We start from the raw sequence: 20,945 nt of genomic DNA, 5'->3' as shown, positions 1-20,945 counted from the left end.
AGGACGAAGTGGCTCAGTGAAGAGAGTATATGGGTGAGCTCCTTCCATTCGGTTGGGTTCATGGTTTACGCCGCCGCCAACCACGCAGCCCCAGCAACATTTTTGGTGTTATGCTGGTTTTGTAGAAGTTATGAAGAGCAACTTATGGTTTTGAAACTCGTTATAAAATTAAAGATACCGGGAGTTTGTTGAGGGTCCGCTGCATCAAATCGTCTTTCAGACCTGATCGATCCATTTGCTTCGTTGCGCACCTCGCCTTCTTGTGCCTCAGTCGGATCGTTGTCGAGAACCACTTTCACCGGGTTCGAATGTCCGATATTCTGGCGCGTGCCAGGCCCACCGCAGTCGTCCGATTTTCACGGTGTGAATGATGGATGAAGTTTTCCTGTAGCTCATGCGTAATCAGTGGTTCATTCGCCTCCTCCACGTACTGTCCGCCATCTGCACCCCACTACAGATGGTACGCAGCACTTTTCTTTCGGAAAGCTTTAAGTGCGCGTTGGTCCTCCACGAGCATCGTCCAGGCCCCGTGTCCGTAGAGGATCATCGGTCTAATGAGCGTTTTGTAGATTTGTCAGTTTATGGCGGTGGCGAACTCTATTCGATCGGGAGTTGCGTCTTTGCGGTGAGTCCAAAGTACGGCTGATTTCCAGCCACTATGCGTCTCCGAATCTCTGCGTGGTATCATGGCCAGTCACCAGTGAGCTCACACAAATTCTTCTACCCCAAAGCCTACTCTCCATTTCTTAATGGCCAAAAGTTTACTGTCCATAAATTAATATAACAATCTGGGCGTATTTCAGTCTCCCTGGGTAGTAACCAAGTAAGTGGACGATGCTCGTAGAGGACCAACGCGCACCCTGGAGTTTTCGAAAGAAAAGTGCTGCGCACCATCTATGCAATGGGGTGCAGATGGCGGACGGTACGTGGAGGAGGCGAAATGAACAACGAGTTGCATGAGCTGCTGGGAAAACTATCTGATCATTCACACCGGCGAAAATCGGAAGATTGCTGGTGGGTCAAATCAGCCAGAATGACGGAAAGTAATCCGCGAAAAATGGTTCCTCGACAACGATCCGACGGGAACAAGAAGGCGAGGTGCACAGCGGGCAAGGCGTGGACTGACTGTGGTGGAGGACGATTTGCGGACCTCCTGCAGACCTGCGTGGTTGGCAACGTGCAGCTGCGGCATGGTCTCGAGCTGAATGGGTGACTTTTTATGTATTGCATAGCCACCTCGACCTTACTTACTTACTTATGGATCCTGCACACCTCAGGTGGTGTTAAAGGGCCGACTTGAAAGATCTCCATCCTGAGCCTGGCCTGGTTATCGCTTTAACCTGTTGCCAGGTTAGATTTTCTGGTCAACTATTCTATTTCTTTATTTACCACCATGAGCCCCTGAGTCTGCCTTCACAGTGATGTCCCGCCGTTGGGTTTCAATCTAATGCTTGTTTACAGATTTCTTGTTTCCGCTCCCTACTGTAGAATGTGGCCACCCAGCTCCCATTTCCTGATCCTGAATTTCTATTTAGCATCACCGAAGTGAAAACGACGATGGAGCGCGTTGTTTGAGATCCAGCTGTGAGGCCACTCAGGTCTCGAATTATATACACTGCAGGCATCTGTTAATGAACACCTGTAGCCATTGAGTGTTCTCCACTGGTACACACCATGTTTCGCTAGCGAGGCATTCACACGGGGGGCATGTCAAAGATTCCGGAGCGACCATTTCGAAAAACATTTTGAAACTCTGCAAAACAGTTTTTCTAATTTCATCTAAATCATCATTTTCATTATATATCAAAACTCCCATATTGAGTCACAATTAACTTTTCGCAAGGGTGTAAGTGTGAAAATGGTTCAAAAAATATTTAAAAGCTTACAGCAAAAAACGGAAATGTCTGATTGTTACGCATTTTTCGGGCAAAAGTTAGACACAACTAAACAGTGATTCTTAAGAAAATGTGTACAGTAGAAAAAATTTTTTTGCCTTTTAAAATATCATTTTGTCAGCAAAACTCAAATATCTCAAAACCCTATCTTTTTCTTTCGAACGTAATTTTTTTAGGGAAAACGGTCCATTATTAGCATATCTACCATAAAAATTTGGTGATGGTAAACCAATAAACAAAAAAGTTAAGGACATTTCAAAACATTCACAAGGTTCTTTCACATTTAGTAAAAAATTTTTTTTCTGTTTAAGTTATTTCTGAGAATTGCGGTTTGATGCAGATTTGTTGTTAAGGGACGTGATTTAAACAAGTTGTTTTCATGATATTTTGATTTAATTATTCATATAGCATCTATAAAGAAAACTTAGAGATCGATCCAGTGTTGACCAAAAGTATTGATAGTGTCATAATTTTCATTGCACGTAAAATTGGCGAAAATTCTTTAATAGTGTTGAAACCTGTTGATAATAACGTTGATAGAAACATATCAAAAATGTTATTTTTAAGACAAAAGCTGCAAAATCAAAGATTTATATACACGTGTACGTCTATAGTTTACCTGCAAAAAAATATGTTACAATTTTAGAGAATAGACTTTATGATCGGGAGGAAACGGGCATCTTCTTAACAACAACAAATGCATGATAGAGTACATATACCATGACAATGTTTCACGAAAAAGCAAAAAAATAGCTACTACTAAGGTTGTTAAAGATCTTATAGTAATTTTTTCTTCAGTCACAAATGACACCAAACTAGTCAGTAAAAACTTAAAAGTGATTTTGTTTATTGAAATATTACGAACAACATGAGGTAGCCGCTTCTCAACTGGCAGGTTGGTAGGTCAGTTTGATGGAAAAAAGTGTTCAAAAGAGACATGAAATCTCACCGAAAGCACCATAGATAAACTGAAAGCGACTACATGTTCCAATGTCCACATTGAATACAAATTTACGCATTTGGTAACGTCCTGCCGTCTAAACGTTGACAAAAGAGCAATCTGTATATCATCGGTTGAGCAGAGCGCAGGAAGTTCGAAAACGACAGCAATCTGAGGAATTGCCAGTTAGAGTATCGACAACAACTGAGGAATTACCAGAAGTATTATGCTGGGAGCCTTTGCCACCGTACCATCAGCGAAATCTGTTTCAATAATCTAATCGGAAGATGAGTAAATTCAAAAGGTCAACATCGAACGCTTTAACGAGGGCATAGTTGGGACAAAAGTGACTCTGAACAGCTGGAGTAAGATGGACTACGTTTATTACCCGGAAAAAAAATACCGTGAAATAAACGAAGCTGCATGAAGAAACCTCTTCAAATTAGGAATCTGATGATGTGGAAAATACAGACTACGATGAGGTAATTATAAATATGAAGGGAAAGGTTCTCGAATGCAGCCAATGTGACAAGGAAAGAAAAATCATTGATTTTGTCGATGCTGTTCGTGGTCTATCCAGGATGCCATTGATGCAGTTCAAAACCACAGAAAGACAGCAAAAAGAGTGCAAAAACAATTCGAAGAATAACCGTCTTCAAACCAAAAAATACTAGGTCTAGTACTGCATTAATAGATGAGACAAAAGAAAATAGTAGTTCAATACTTTGAAGATGATGAAGGAAGTCGCGCTATGCCTGATCAAAAAGATTATGTAACATTAAAAAAAGATGGAAAGCGCCAAGCAATCCAAAAACGATTAATGATGACGACTTTGCACGAAGCTTACACACGCTTGCTGAAAATTCATGATAATATTAAAATAGGTTTTTCCTCATTTGCAAGCCTTTCGGGCCAAGGCAATGTAAGCTTCTTTCCAATTCAGGGAACATATATCGTGTGTGTGTGTGCACAACCCATGAGAATATTAATCTTTATTTTACATAGTTTGAAAAAGAATCAATTTAACAAAGGATATTAAAAATGTTAACTGGTAGTCTTTTTGTGTGAAAATACAACATCAAATCAGCGCCTACGATCTTGTTCGGATTGGATTGTCCAGATTCTTCATCATTGGAAAATACTTTATTCGTTATTGAGTTTGAAGAAAAATATATTGATCAAGCTATCATTTGAGCAATGGGTGACTCACGGATAGTGTGTGACATAGAAAACTATTGTAAAAACCTGGTAGATGAGTTTAAATTATATTTTTACAGCTTAGAAATTAGAAAGTTTAATCCCTCACGATTTCCATTAAAACAGAACAATCCAGCTTTTTAAAAAATACGAAAAATACATTACAAAAATGGGTGAATTTTTAGTCATTTGTGATTTTTCTGAAAATTGTGCGTTTCATTGCAAGATGAAGTGCAAGTCCCATCACTGGAACGTACAACAAGCTACAATTCATCCATCTGTTATTTATTTTAATGGAAGTACGCACCGAACACTCTAAGTTTTATTATAATTTGGAAGATTTAAGACACGATTCAGTATCTCGTAACCTTCTTGTTCATTGAAAAATGATTAACCTTTTTCCGCGTTGATAAGCATAAAGAAGTCAAAAAGATATATTTCATGTCTGATGGAGCAGCGTCGCAGTACAAAAAATCGTAAGTGAATCTCTTTTCGAGCCTAAGGTTTCAATTTAAATCAATGGCCGGAAATTGATGCAGAATTTACATTTTTTTTTCTACATCACATGGCAAAGGTCCCGTGATGCTATTAAGTGAACAATAAAGCGCATGGCCACAAGAGCAAGCTTAGCTGGAAGAACGTGAGCATCCAATTAAAACTGCGGAAAGAACTTTTTGATTTCGGCAAATTGCAGAAAAGAAAAAGATTTAAATAATAAAACAAAGGAATAAAAGTACGAAATAAAGGTCAGAGCTCAGCGAGCAACGTTATTAATGCGAAAAATGATCCAAGAATCCAATTCAAAAAGTGTTCGATATTTTAAAAAAATTTGGAATAAAATATAAATAAAAAATAAGCTATTAACAAACTGTTTTCATGATATCATAACCCATACCAAAATTCAAACCCAAAACTCTTAGAGTTTCTATAACAACATTGTGTAACTGCCACATTTAATTTTAATACTTAGGATATTATTAATTCATTTTTATTTATTTATACATATAATATTTATACATATAATATACATAATATCGATGAAACAGCATAAATATGAAATATCGCTACAAACAACTTGTTTTAACTCACGCAAGGTCTCCCTTAATAATAAAAATCAGCATCAAATCAGGATTCCTTTTTAAAAAAATACACGGAAATTTTTTTTGTTTTACTATATGTGAAAATTCGTGAAATGTTTGAAATGTCATAACTTCTTTTTTTGTTTTATTAGCTTACTATCACCAAATTTTTATGGTAGATAGGCTAATATAATAGACCAAGTTTTCCCTAAAAAATTGAACGTTCGAAAAAAAAAAGAGAAGTTTGAAGAGTTTTGAGTTTTTAAGACAAAATGATATTTTGAAGGCAAAAATTTTTATTTTACTGTGCACATTTTCTTAAGAATCACCATTTAGTTGGTTCTAACTTTTGCTGAAAAAAATCATAACAATCGAACATTCCGTTTTTGCTGTGCAGCTTTTTAAACATTTTTAAACCATTTTCACATACACCCTTTTTGAAAAGTTAGTCGTGACTCATTATGCAGATTTGATATCGAAAAAATGACGATTTAGACAAATTGAAAAACTGTGCAAAGTTTCAAACTGGCAATAGGAAATCAGGCGAATTAAAAATTTTCTTAAATTTGGCTGATGTTAAGTTTGGAATCGCTCAAGTATAATAGCACATGTAGATTTCACGATAGAGTTGAAAAAATTCTGTATTTTTACATGCGTTCTGCCTGTTTTTCCAGATATTTTCTTTAAACTCGCAAAGCCAGCCTCTTCGCTTCCTTGATCCGTGCGCTCTATGTGGAATTTGGTATCGCCGTCTGACGCTACCGGCTACCAAGATATTGGAAGCTTTCAACATTCTCCACTGGTTGCTCCGGCTACAGTGAAACTGGAAGGAGTCACCGTGTTTAAGTCCAACGACGGTTTTGTTGGACGTTGATGACTAAACCTGCCGGAAGAGGAGCGCGCGGCAAGTGTCGTTGAGCTTTGTTTCTGCATATCACAGCGTTGTTGCGCGAGGAGTGCAACGTCATCAGCCAATTCGAAGTCGTTTAGGTGCTCGGCGGTTATAGGCCGCCATAACAACCTGCGGTTTGGTTCACGGTCAATCGCATCTAAGGTTAGTTTGCCGTCGATTACTATGAGAGAACAGTAACGGGTGATAGAATACATCCTTGTCTCACACCAGCTAGTACCCGGATATGATCGGATAGGACCCCATCAGGCAGCGCTTCTACATGAAAAAGGCCTCGTACTGTGCTTCGATGAGGCTGATGATTTTCTCAGGTCCCTCAGCGTCTCAGGGCGCCCCACATATGCTCGTAGATTGAGACGGTCGAAAGCTTTTTTCGTAGTCAAATCCAATACCGGGTAAAGGGACTCTTGGATTCTAGACAGATCATGCCGAGGTGGTGGATGGTTCGGCTCAATGGCGCTTGAAAAGTGCTTCTCGAACCAGCGTTTGGCTGGTCAGTTGGGGTCGGTCAATAACTGATCCGTACATCAAGAAGGCTCCGTTTCCATGTTCGGTTGATGGTGATGTGGTCGGATTTGATTTTCTGTCTCCGGCTTTAGGTCTGGTAATAAATAACAAATAAATAAATAAAATGGTAGTGTCTACATGGTACCAACCTGTAAAACGATTCATGTTTTCAAAGCAGTCCAGTTCTTTGGTCTGTGCTCACAATTCTAAAATCGATTTCTAAATCGAAGCAATGATGCAAGTAAGTTACTTATGTCACGAATGCAAAATGGTTAGCTTACGAAAAACTTGGAGTTAATAACTTTGGAAGTGCAGAATGAACACTAATTTCTGCGAGGGCGACAATGTCCCAGTGGGAAACAAATGCCAAGAACAAGTAGTAAATTCCTGAGAAGGAGTTTATGAAAGACCTTTGAACTTGATTAGAAGAGTTTAGGGCAATACCGTTAAGAATTGAATTATAATTTGAGATGCTTGTTCGATGATTCCTAAAAATGAAGAATGAATACCATTCACTGCGAGGGACGCTGTAGCAGCGGTATATATATTAGGACGGCATATTAAGTGCGCTCTATCACAAAAACAGTAATATGCGGCCGAAATCTGATCTCTCTCCTCAAAGGTAGCGTTGTTGAAGCCACAATTTATTATTTTTCATTCTATTCTTTACCAACAAATAACATACAATGATTATAAAAGGCTTGAATAAAATTATTGTTAATTGTGTTTGTTTTGATATTCTTCTTCTAAGAGTCCCTTTAATAAAAACGGTAATCTTAAATGAATCTCGAAATTTTCGCTTCAAAATATATGCGGCGTTATCCTGGTATCTTCTAATTTACAAATGTCTCTATATATAAAAATGAGTTTGAGGAAACTCATCGGATTTGACGGACCGATTTGAAAGATTTCCTCTTTCAATTGATTCGTGAGATCAGATGTATTTTATATATTTAGTTTGAAAATTTGATAAGGAAATTTGTAAATCATCCAAATACAATAATAGGAAGAAGGTGCAAGGAAAATCAATGCGAATAGACTGAAATTGTTTAAAACTAAAAAATCTAGTGCCTCTTCAAGGCCATTAGGTGAAATCAAACTTAAAAAATAATTATTTAAATAAAAAGGAATTTTATGAACGTTCACAATATTCCTTGATATGCAAGAATGCCGAAGCAACGAAAATATGCATGATTGGTTATAGAAACCCCTGACAATTTTATTAAAGAACAAAATCGGCCAAAGCTTGCCATTTCTCATCTATGGTAATACTGTATTTAACTCACAAAGATGAAGGGACAAATCGGTCAACCGAAATGTATAATTATTAAAAACAAAAATGATATAAAGTTAAAAATAAGTTTACTACCAATTAAAACCCCATAAATTGATACATTTTGTATTCACCAACAAAACCTGAGCAAACGCAGGGTACGTTCTGCTAGTATAAAAGATATTTTAGTTACTAGTTAAAGATTGTCGCCTTCGGTTCCCTTTGGTTCTGTTGCCCTGAAACATGTGTTAAATTTACACAGAAAAAAGCATTTAGTAAATACGACAATAATAAAGTTCTCAAAATTATCTGTGCGTCAAAATTCAGTGATAACAACAGAATATGTAGTCAATCTTTACCACATTATAAAGTACAGCATACCATGCTTCATCTGAGTTCAACTCATATATCTATTGGGTCAGAATAAATATATTCTATTTTTTAAAACAACAATTTTGCTCATATGGAAAATACTATTTTTATGGTAACATGCGCCATGTGCATTTACTGTAATCGAATCATCCCACCTCCTTTTGTTTATTTTCTCACAATGTTTGTGGTTGGTCATGCGTATTGAACCGACGATTTTCAGCCGCCGAAAATGTATTCTTTAACAAAAACATGGTAATTGTCTGGTGCTAAAAGTTGACTGAACGCCATTTTCTTTTGATTCAAAGTGAAAAGATTTTCTTCGCACTTCTGTCTTGATTAATGCCCTTGATACAAAAAATTAAAGGAGTGATCTTTTAAAACAGGAAACAGTGAATATAATTGATAAGCGATAATTGATAATCCGGATATTGATGAAGTTGCAAGCATTTCTTGGATATGGAATATTTCTAAATGATAAATTTCTTACACTGAAAATTTCTGAATCGCTCACAGAGGAAAAACCAAGGACCCGAAATTATTGCAGGAACTAATTACAAAAATGGAATTTGAGCCCATCAATCTACGTTTCCATTCTCATCCGTAAGTAAATATCAAGCTTTTATTAGATAAATATGATTAAAAATTTCAGCACAATCTGTCTTACAGAATATGGATTCTCAGTTGAGTGCACCCAGCGAATGGACGACAGTCGTTGGACGACGTTTTTCAGGGCTGCAAATGGACCGGGCATAAGTGTGCCCTTCTGACAAAAGTTGGTTCGTAGGCAAGACAAAGCGTTTTATACCAAACAGCAAGCACATCAAGCGCACAACAAAATTCGCCGGAGGTAAAACACAGTGGAAGTCCCAAGAACATTAAGCTATCACAATCAAACCAACTGAAACATCGTCTATTGCCGACTACAGTGCAATAACGGTAAAATTGTTCGAACACATTCTCAGTCGCCTGAGAAAGCGTAAAATTGTTGCTGTAAAACATTTCGCTAATCACCAGTGCCCTCGATGCTACCCATAGAAAATATTTGGCTCATGCACGATTGTCGATTGTCACATCGCCAACGAGCTGTATTTTCCTGTTACCTGACATGGCCAAATCTTGCTTTGTCAACTTATAGTCAAAAGCGTTTTACAAAACAGAGTTTGAAGTGTAAGTTTTCCTATAATAAAGGTATATAATTCAGTTGAATTGAAAGTTTTATCTTAACAGGTGATCTACTATAATCCCCGTGACGCCAAAGCTGATAAAACACCTATCCGACTTAATCTGCACGATCGCTTTCAATAATCGGAATAAGGCAGCAGATTTGCTTAAGGTTCCTAAACTGGGAACGGTACCTTTCCAGAAGCAAAGTATGCTGCACTGCATCTTTCTGAAGACGGTAAGACAGTGAATGTATATATCGACCTATATAAAATATCCACAGATAAAATTATATTTGATGTAAATTTTGATTAACTGATTGGACTACGGCGAGAATTTTTGTTCGCCAATCGACACCGTCATTATTTGGAATTCAATGAGACCATGCTAGTTAATTAAGTACATGATTGGTAACTCACAAACCTATATTTATTAGTAAGTTAATCCCAGCGCAAAGTACGCTAAGCCTGAATTTTGACAAGCTTTTAGTGTCATGGCTTCATTTAGCGAAGTGGATTGTGGAATGTTACCCATGACCTGCAAACCAGTAAATCACTGCTGTATTGTATCATTAATAAAATACATCATTAATTAACGGCTATCATTTAGCCATTTTCCTATTTGCAGACATCATAAAGCAAACAGTAATCTAAAGAACTGGTCGCAATAATTTCACTGCTCCGGCTGAGAGGACGTTCAGACAAGTAAACAATCAGTGCCATTGCGTTTATGTTCAATTATCAATGAAGCTGATATTGAAAAGGTGATGTACTATTCTGAATGGCCTAGAATCTTTGATGAACTTGGATATCTGTTGGTAAGGATATAAAATCTGATTAAACGAGATGAATACTTTAAATATCTATGTGTTGAAACATATTCCACTGATAGCTGTCTGTCATTTATTTCAGTTTTATAGTATTATAGATGTTGCATTTATAAATACTGACGGGTACATTGACCTGTGGTATTCTGTATGTCATCGCACACAAAATGTATTCTCAAAATATGTATCGTTGTCAGTTTTCTACCGCCACCCACTTTCTAGTAAGGATAGATCCTCCCATAGGTGATGTTACGTTTAGATTAGCCAAGGGAAGACAATTGAGTAGAATTCAAATTTATGTTAAGCTTAAAACAAGGCAGGAGAATTGAACAAGCTTACTGAATTGAACATCTAAACCAACAATCAATGTGAAACTGGCGATTTTAATGGTTCCAGTTTCGCAGACTATGAACGAAACGGTCCCCAGAAATGTCATCAGTAGGCAGTACCTCACGTAAATAACCTTCCGATGTTTATAAGTTTCCCTTATGAAAATTAGCCACAAGGAATCACTTTGAAAAACATAAGGTATTAATGAACCGAATGAACTTTGGATGAACCAGGTTCATAATCAACATATATGTTTATCTTATGTTTTACCTTACTAATTTCATAAAAGCAACCTTATGAAATTCCATAGTTAATTTTATGAAATTCTTGACGATATCAATATTTTTTATACATGATTCATATGATTAAAAATATATAGTTATTTTAGTTAATAATTATAGTTTTAATATACTTTCGAAATTTTTATTACAGATAAGTAATTAAATAGTCAAAATCATTGCCTATTTTTTTTTTCAATAATATTGCACGAAAATGTTTCCCACTAGGACGTCGGTATTGGTACATCAGCACACTGGTGCCACTAGCATCTGAAATATACAAATCTTGAATCATCCATCTAGCGGTAATAATGCGTTTCTCGATTGCATAAAAGTCAGAGAAGAGTACTGATAGTTGGATAGTAGGGTGAATCCGAGGTGAATCCTATTATAATGCTATAGCAGCATTCATTTATACACATTGTAAGGACCCCCGTCGATTAATGAATAGGTGCATCTTATTGTGAGTAAATAGGTTGAGGTCAATTGCCCAAAAATTATTGACCTCGTGAGTGACTTTTCCTCACCCAGACAGACAGACCCGCATAATGAAAACGACATACCATACAGTCAAAATTACATATGCGTTTATAAAAGATATATTGTCTCTATTCACTTCATTGTTAGCATATAATCGCATTGTTGTAAAACGTACGACACTGGCCAAATTGCAGATTTGTTGTACCCCATGCACCTTATTGCTTATATTACATAAATTATTCAAACCATACAAGCCCGTAAAGCTAAAACGAATAGATAGTACTACTACCACAGAGAACAGACATGGAGGCTCGAACAAAATTTCTTATGCAAAACATGTGTAAAACAAATACACCGAACCTCAACGCCATCGACGTCGACATTGCAACTCACAATCTCATTTTGACAACACGATGGCGCTGGTATAACTCTTACATGCATAACGACACTCGCACAGTGGCATTTTTTTTTTATGACGCTAGCGCTAATTATACACAGGAAAACGGCGACATTCCAAAGTTAATTCAAAATGAACGGTAAAAAGTTATCACAACATGGCAGTGCAGCTTCAACGTCTGTTCTCTGTGCTACTACTAATATCTTTATTAATGAGGTTTTCGGCCCTAGAGTTCGCCTCGTAAGGAATAGATAGTACGTTAGTGGACTTTATCCACACAAGACGAGTTGGTACACCAATGTTTTGGCATAAAGACCGTTTGGAATAAAATAAATAAAATAAAAATAATCATAATGATGGGATCATTTGGCCATACATTCAAGTACTGAAAACGGTTTGCATGATTCTATAACTATTTGAGCTATACTGTCTTTGCACGCTTGTCGCAGCATGCGCTTCGCCAGAGTAAACGCGGCGTGCGTACGACGCGACTCTGATGCAAGAACAACAATAATTATCAATGAACTGTCGCGTCTACTCTGGCTTCGGTAAAGATTGCGCATGGGATACGTTTGCGTTGCGTTTGACAATTTTCCATGGAAATGTGTCAAACACAACGCACAATCCTCTATGTGCGGGCTCATAAACAAGGATATAGCCTTTTTGAAATGAAGCTTGTTATATGATTTCAAAATTACTCTCAAGACTGATTGCTTACCTGTTGAACGAACATTTGACTGGTCAGAACCACTAGTGCGCTACTTTTGAGCACGATAAGTTTTACACCACCAGTGCCTGGCCAAACCAATTCTGCATCAATCAGGCCTCGGAATGGGACCAAGTATTTTTGATTACCACCAAGCTTAAAAATCAAACTCGAGCGGTGTTGATACTCGGTTGAAGCTCCAAATAAACAAGCACCAGCTGATCGAATCGGTTGAGATTGGCTTGCTGCTTCTGCGAAAACAATTTGAATCCTTTGCCAAAACAATGTGCGTCCAGGTTCCTCGATTTGAGTACCGAGCAAAGAAATATAACGAATTATTATTTTCAATTTGTTTGCACTAAATAGCATACGAACCTTTCATCGTTTCCAAAGGTCCAAACTCAGAGACAATGCACTTCATGTATCAGTATTTCTCACATATCTCTGGAACCAAATGTCGGATTGTATACATTCAAAAAATTGAACTCGTACAATGACAAAGTCATAGCTTCGTTTAGTGTTAAAATCGTATTCGAAATCGGTCCACGGACGGCTGAGATCTTGGTGTGAGATTTTTGTAACGCACACACATACACACACGCACACGCACACACACACACATACATACATATGCTCAGTTCGTCGAGCTGAGTTGATTAGTATATACGACTTGGTCTCGGCCTCGGATAAAAAGTCGGTTTTTCAAGCGATCTTTATACCCTTTTTAGGATGTAAGAAGGGTAAAAAGGGATATTTCTGGAAATTTAACAATTTTTAAAAATTCAAAAAAGACTGCAGATTTGATTTGCCTTAAATGGCAATATCTAAAGCTTCTGTTTAAGCTGCAAAGAGTTCAAATCGGGTCATAGACGGCTGAGATATTGGTGTGACAATTCTTCATTAGTAGTCTGAAAATATGTCTCATATTCGTATTTCACAGGCAGATGTATCTTGATTACCAGGTCAATCTATACGTGCAGCATGGGTCTGGGAAGCTGGCCATCTCTCTCCATCCTCCACTACCGGTGTACCAAGTACCTACTATGAATATGATAATGATGGGAATTTGTTATTTGCATTATATGTAGTTAGATAACATTAGGTAATAACTGCGAGAATACTCACTTATCTCATTGTAAACGGGGTCATGAACCACTTGAATCTAGTAGTGGAAAGTGTGGATTTGGCTGTTGATTATAGTTAGATGTTTACAAGAGTTGAAACAGATCGTGTTCCAAATCTTTGTCGGTTGGCAACTTCCACTGATTCAGGCGAGAAAATTGTTCACCTGTTATAACGGATATAACCGGAATCGCCGCTAGAGGCCATGGCGTTACGAACCTAATCCAATTTCCGCCATACTAATTGAAGAGAAGTCATTCGGGTCACGATGAGGATGTGCACCAGATGGTTTATATTGGCAGTTCCTGCTGTGAGCTTTGCTGGAATTCCATGCAGTTCTTCCATTACATCACTCACCACCCGTTTCAACATACGGAATTTAAGATTTCTTTTTTCAACCCGATTTATCACTATAAAATCACGGAAAACTTGAATAAAATCAACGACAAATGAACAACAATGTGACAGTTATTTGAAAGAAGAAAATGAACACGACCAAAACCACAAGATAATTTCATAAGCTCTTTTAAGTTTTTACAATATTGACCAATGAATTTCATAAAGGTATATTATGATTCATACTTCGTGAAGCTTTAATTTCGTGAAAGGGGCCTTGCATGAAATCGATTTCTAATGAACTCATGCGGTTTCATAAGGCAATAGTTATGAAAATCCTAATTTTATTTCTGCCAGTGTGCGTAATTTATTGAAGTCCCTTTCAAATCGGTTTTAATACAGTTACCATGGTTGTCTCATGGTTGTTTTTTCAATTAACAATCGGCCAAAACAAAAAAATCAAGATGATGCCTGCAAATCGTTGCCGGATTTATTCATTGATACATATCTTTAAAATTGATCATTGTGTGAATATTCATTAATTTAATTTACAGTCTTTGCAGGTGGACATTAACGGATGCTGATTCCAAATATTTATTTTTCTCTGGACGAAAACTTGGAAGCTTCAAACGAACAAAAGAGAGCCTTTGTTGAATAAAATGGGAAGGAAATTCAAGTTTGCCGGCTCTTGAAAAATGTGCGCGAGACTAAGATCGTGATCAATTCAATTGGCACACTTCCTTCTTACCTTCCATAATAAACTTTATGGAGTCCTTACAAAAGGCAATGCTGTTATACAACCGCCCTACCCAAGTAACCTAAAGTTTTCTTACTAAAAATACGTTTTTCGCTTAAGCAGCTCAGTGAAACTGATTAAGGTCCTCCTGACGGAATCCAAGATTAAAGTGCTCGCGTTTTCGGGGCACCTCGATTCAGAGGCGGCGCACAACTGTTATTTTTGTTAATTTAGCTTTGCTGCGTCGCAGCATGCGTTAAATAATAAAATGACAGGTTGTGCGTTGCTCCGTATCGAAAGTGGTGTGCCTCCGAATCCTGGCTGACTATTTTATTCAGGAATGTTTATAAGAAAAAACGTACTCTTGAACTTTTGGTTTGGGCCTGGGAGGATTCATAGTTCAACTATGTTGACCGCCTGAGACGTCACGGAAGTATAAGTCAATGAGGGATAACGCTCTTCAATTTACGACCAGGTTGTCGACAACGATTGACCGCGTGGAATAAGCCAAGCCATCGAACTCACCAGAAGAAAGCGTCCCAGTCTAATTTGTGATTGCGGTTGAGATGTTTCAATATTTATTAGACTTGTCGTTTTATAACGTGTGTGTATTGGAGCTGACGCTTAAAACGTATTTGTTTCCAAAGATATGTCACAGTAGATGTTGATTCCAAACAGCGGATATTGCACGCCTTTTCCGGTACTTGATGATACTCCGGACTCTCGGGTCAAGAGGGCCGCGATGCAATTGTCAGATGATTTGAGTGGCTCTGTAGATTCAGGCTAATGCTAACGGATAGAAGCTTCTTCTGACTCTCATTAGGCAGTTAACCTTGCAGATAACACTGTTGGAATGCTAACAACGTGATTAGTTGGTGGGTACAAAAATGAGGTTAGAAGGTTACTAGAGGAAATTAATGTTTGTGTCCCTACGGACATTTGTTCATTCGATACCAAATCAGAATTACGTGTAGCGAATCTTTAACTCTTTAAGTGTTAAACAAGTTTCAGTACACTTTACAAAACAAACTTCTGCTCCTTGCAATAGGAAAAGTTTCTGGTTAAAGAGAAAAATTGGAGGAAAGACGTGAAGCAAATCTTACTTTCTGCGACCCTAGCAGTTTTTGTACTACGTTAAACTCACACCTCCTTCTATTTTGGCAGTATACTATTATACATATGGCAATCTGTTTTGCTATTTGGCGAGAAATTATCGGCAGTATATGCGCGTCTTTAAAAACAATTGAAATTGTTTTCTATTTTAATTTTACTATTTCTACATCAGTTCTGAAGTGCGCATGTAAATAATATGTTGTCTTTTCATTTTTAGGTTCAACAACTTCTTTTCTGTATACATAATCTATTAAACTTTTTGTGACCGATTAAAATCGATTTTTATTTGTACAATACGGCTAGGAATCAAATGTCTCAACGGTAACAACGGTAAAACAACACTTAAGCCAGAAAATCGAGGCTGTAACAAGCGCGGTGTCATCATCATCAATAGACATAGACCGCTGTCATCATTGAAAATTAGTATGAAAAAATTGTGGTCAGGACATCCTGGCTACGATTTGGCGATGGAGCTAAACAATAGCATGACAGCAGCTTGCAGAAAATGCAATGCAATGGAATGACAGAACGAAGCAGCTGGATAGATATAACAGAAAATGTATGAGCTATCTGTCAAATCTTGCGGTTTTTGCAATGGATGAGACTAGAAATACTACAATAAGAGATCGGCGAAGACGCCATCTTGTTCCAATCGAACCGTCAAAAGCGGTTTCCAAATCGATTGTTTACTTTTTGCATCCATAAGAAGCAAGCAAAAGTTCAAGTGATCACAATATTATTTTCACGATTTCATGCATTTCATACGTTGCCATTTCGACAGTTTTCACTCCGCCGGTCTCTGGTTATAGGGTATTTCTAGATGAGACAAGGTTAATAGAGGTTGAACTTCGTTGATTCTTTCTTGGGCACATATGCATCTAGTTGCTATCAAACCTTTTCGTTACAGCTATACTGTTTACTTCAATCACTGCTCTAGTAAATGCTCTGTCATCATGTAATTTAGAATTCAAAAAATAATGAAGCCTCTTCCAAACATACAAAAGTCGTGCGTTCCGTTGTCTCCTTGATTAGTTTATTCCTTTTACAATTTTGTACAGTTCCTATCTTGAAAACCAGAACAAATATACAAAGGGAAATGCTGGTATGGCTGAAAATTCCTCGATCTTTTCCGTATGCTGTTCAATCCAGATTAGTTTTACTTGTAACTAACTGTTCTGAGGTGATTCTAAAGCGCTTCATTAGTAGCTCAGCCTTATGTAGTTCTATTTTGGGGCAAAAATCCACTTGCTACTGTAATGCACCGAAGGTATGGAAACATTTGAACAAGTTATTTGAGGTATAAAGGCAGTAGGAGCCAAATGTAAGCTATCGAATGTGTCCATAGGTTTTGAGCTATAATGCACTGTGGTGGTACCGATCACGAGTAGAAAAGTTGACCTCTAATAAGCGATGTATACACAGTACACACATCTGAGTGGAGTTTGAATAGCTCCGTTGCCCACATAAAACTAGTCTACGTAAAGACCATAGAAGAATAGGTAATAGAGTTAGGAGTAAGAAAGTTCAATTTCAAAAATCTATAAATGATATTTCAGAATTTTTGTGTGTAATTTCGAAGAACATATATAAAGACAATTCGGAAACTAGGTGGTTGTTCATTTGAGACGACGATTCAAAACAAATTAGACATCGATTGCTTCAGACTAGGATTTCAAGTTTAAACAACTACGTAATCAGTGAAGCGTTACGAGATCAGTTCACCAGTGGTGGGATTTCCAGAAATAAGTGGCCAAAATCTGAGAACAGAAAAGCACTCGTCACTCCCGAAAACATCCTGAGAAGAATTAAAGCGAATAAGTTGGTCCTGATCAGTGAATTGGCCAATTGAGTTCCGCCTTGAACAGGTCATGGTTTCTCGGTCCAGTCTTAGTAAAGCTTCTGCTGGTTTCATGTTTTCTTCGGTAAATATTCCATAATTGGATATTTCCATTAATTGAATCAACTGCTAAAATCGATTAATTTGGTTATAGATTGGCTGTAATTCGTTTTAAAACCACGATCTGAATTCAATATGCACTGCTGGAAAGTTGCTTATCAGCTTCGAAGATAATCACTGTAGTGGCATACTTTTTGTCTTTGTCCTGATTTTGTCGGCAGTGAATATCCTTGGCCAATGATTCAACCTAAAAGAAAGCGAAACTATTAAATGACAGAAGCAAATCATAAATTTATCTCCAATCTGTTCCTAAAAACCCACCGACATCGACCAAAAATAATAAATAAACAAATGCGGCAAATACCCATGACTACGGTAAAGAATTAGAACAAATTTAAATTCAATTTGGATTGCACTTAGTTTTACTGGGCACCGATGGGTACCAAAGAGCTGTACACAGAGGAACCATGAAATGAGTACTAATTTGCGACCCCAACATCTTGATAATTATATCTATGTCTAAACACCGTCATTCAACTCACTTGAACGAAAAGAAAGTTAAATAAGTTCAAATTTTGGGCAATTCAATTGAATTCAACGTTGTAGCATTAACGTCTAAACACCTAATTTCGTATAAATAGCTGCTTAAATATTCAGATCTAAACGTAGCATTACAAAGTCAAACCAACCCGTTCCTCCTATTTCGCAACGTAATATTTGAATACCCCTTTAAAGCTTCAGGTAGTTCAAAATTGTTTTCATTAAGTTTCACAAAATGACACGTACTGATTCATTAGTTTTCAGTTTCTTGAAGTTAATTTTTTGTTTGAAAAAGTTCGATAGTAATATAATTTAATCATTCCTACAAATCGTGAATCATTCAGAACAACACCAATCTATTCATGAGCATTGAAGCGAAATCAGGATGATAGTGGATAAAATGCTGCTTTCTGAGTTGCCGAGCGTGAGATACTAGAAATTGTATATTGTGTAATTAATCAATAAAATCCAGCTCAAAAGCCATTCGTGAAAGGGAATAACAAATCCGTACTGACTTCCAGCAGCATTTGAAAATGTAGTTTCAAGTTAACAGCCCTGCCAGTGTTAAGAAAGCTGCCAAGCCTGCAAAACTCCTAAAGTAAAAGATTTGTTTTGGCAAAAGTTCGTGCTGTAATTGTAGAGTACCCTTAAACATTACAAATAACGAATATCATACTGATCTGCAGCTTCAGCACCACATCTGAGCAATCCAACAATATTGTGAATAAAACGACATGGAACATTTTTGCTAAGCATGAATTGCAATGATCTCCATGCCCTAAAAATCGATCATATATATGACCCTTCAGAACGTCTGCTTATAGGATTACTGCAAGCCAACTAGGATAGTTGACCCTTTTAACCATTGTAGTAATTGGAAAAGTGCTTTGGTAGTGCTTCTTAACAACAAGCTCGAAGATGCCTCTCAGAGCATTTGCAAAAATTTGATATTGATATGTGAGTCATAAATAAGCAGATCATTCCCTGTCACTCCCGATTCCCGTCGGCAACGTTAATAACTTCTGGCCAACCAAATGTCTTGATTTTTTAGTTTTATTTCGTTTTGATGATCTATAATTACAAAGCATATACTAAAACCAAATATCTAATTCGCTTGTGTAATGCGTTCGAGTAATGAACGGGTATGAAAGGTGCTGCCCTAATGGCCCTTTTTTATCCTCACACCCAAAAAAATTCAAAAATGTTGTTTCCACCTGAAAAGTACGTAGATTTTTCCACCTGAAATTCACGTAACTTTTACCTGATTTTCGATAGAATTTTTGCCCCACGAAAATCAGGTGTCTTCTAATTTGAGTTTTGCATAGAATTCACCGGACACGTAAGTTTCACCTGAATTTTTCTAAAGCATTTGTGCCACGCATTTAAATGTACCTGAAAATTCAGGTGGCAATGCTTAGATTATTTGAGTGTATACCCAAAAATCTTTGCACGTTGTTTCCACCAAAAGTACGTAGATTTTTTCCACCTGAAATTCACGTGCAACTTTACCTGATTTTTCGATAGAATTTCATTCTACGAAAAAATCTTCAGGTAAAAGTTCTACCTGAGTTTTGCATAGAATTCACCGGACACGTAAAAGCCTCAATTCGAATTTTTCTAAAGACTTGGTAGCTACGTGTGCACGTAAATGTACCTGAAAATTCAGGTGGAAACAACGTGTTAGATTATTTGGAGGTAGATTCAAAATTCAAAGCATCTTTAAAAGCGGCTACTTTTGAAATCTAAACCTGACTCAGGTTGATTGCTTTCAATTTTCTCACAAGTGAATTTTGCATTTTGATACTGCCTTACCTAATATAACACGAGCTTGCACCACAACAAATCTTCACGCCAAAACGCACAAATATATTTTTTTTGTATTTACAATTGAATCTTTTATTAATTAATCTGCTTCAGTGATTCGATTTCATTTGATCGTACTGAAATCTTCATTCGAGAGAGAGACGATGTATTGTCGCGCCGCCACCAAACTGGACCGTAAGTGATTGTGCACTCGCGCTGCGGCACGAGTCAAAACCCCTGCATACACATTTTCACGTCGATCGGTTGAGTTGTAAAAAACTTCGTCATCTGAATGCTAATAAAAGAAATTGTATAATTATAAATATAATAAATACTATTATATATTAAAAACACAACATTAATAAAGTTTTAAAAAAAGGCTATTATGACCATTTAAAAAAACCCTTTTTACAGATCGATCTCAGACTTCATTTTCTCTTCTGGGAATTCTGAGAAACTGTTCAAATGAATGGAATGGCCTCTCCGGTAATTTCTTGAACTACATCCGAAGCATCGAGATAAAAGACGACCACCATTACGACAGCTTCTCGACTCTTCTAGCAGATTTCCATTATCAAGGTAAAAGAAGTTTGAGAATCAAAATTGAATTGAAAATCAAATATTTGTACCTGTTTCCAGATAGTCGTGATTTGCCGTATGTGGCGTATTTCCAAGCTGTTGTCTAAACCAATGAAGCAGTGGTAGAAAGCTTTCCAACAATACTACAGGCATACAATTTTACGTCTGTTACTATTGCAAACCCACGACGAGAGTATATATAGTGATCTCTGTACAAAAGACAGGAATGCGTAAACAGCAAAAGTTCAAATGACTCCACGCATTTATGTTATAGGCAGCATTTTGAACACATTGAAACACTTTAAGTGTCGTAAACCGGGAAGTTTGAGTATAAATTGCCGTCTCTTTTGCGTAGCTTTCGATGTCATCATCAAGTTGAAGCACGTGCTTGATCATCGTTTTCCAGAGATAGTTGCGAAGCACTCCTGGGGCCTTCGTAACCCGGTTCTTCTAATGAATCGAATATAG

General features: G+C 37.2%; 2 pseudogenes; both read left to right on the top strand.

The window, feature by feature from the left end:
- The first annotated feature begins 8,730 nt into the window (after positions 1-8,730).
- LOC134221422 (uncharacterized) lies at positions 8,731-9,308 on the top strand (annotated as a pseudogene).
- Positions 9,309-9,827: 519 nt separating this feature from the next.
- On the top strand, positions 9,828-20,945 carry LOC134221421 (uncharacterized; annotated as a pseudogene).

The sequence above is a fragment of the Armigeres subalbatus genome, chromosome 3, assembly GCF_024139115.2.
Source record: "Armigeres subalbatus isolate Guangzhou_Male chromosome 3, GZ_Asu_2, whole genome shotgun sequence".
Lineage (NCBI taxonomy): Eukaryota > Metazoa > Arthropoda > Insecta > Diptera > Culicidae > Armigeres > Armigeres subalbatus.
The sequence above is the reverse complement of the archived record's forward strand: the minus strand, read 5'-3'. Positions and strand labels throughout refer to the sequence as shown.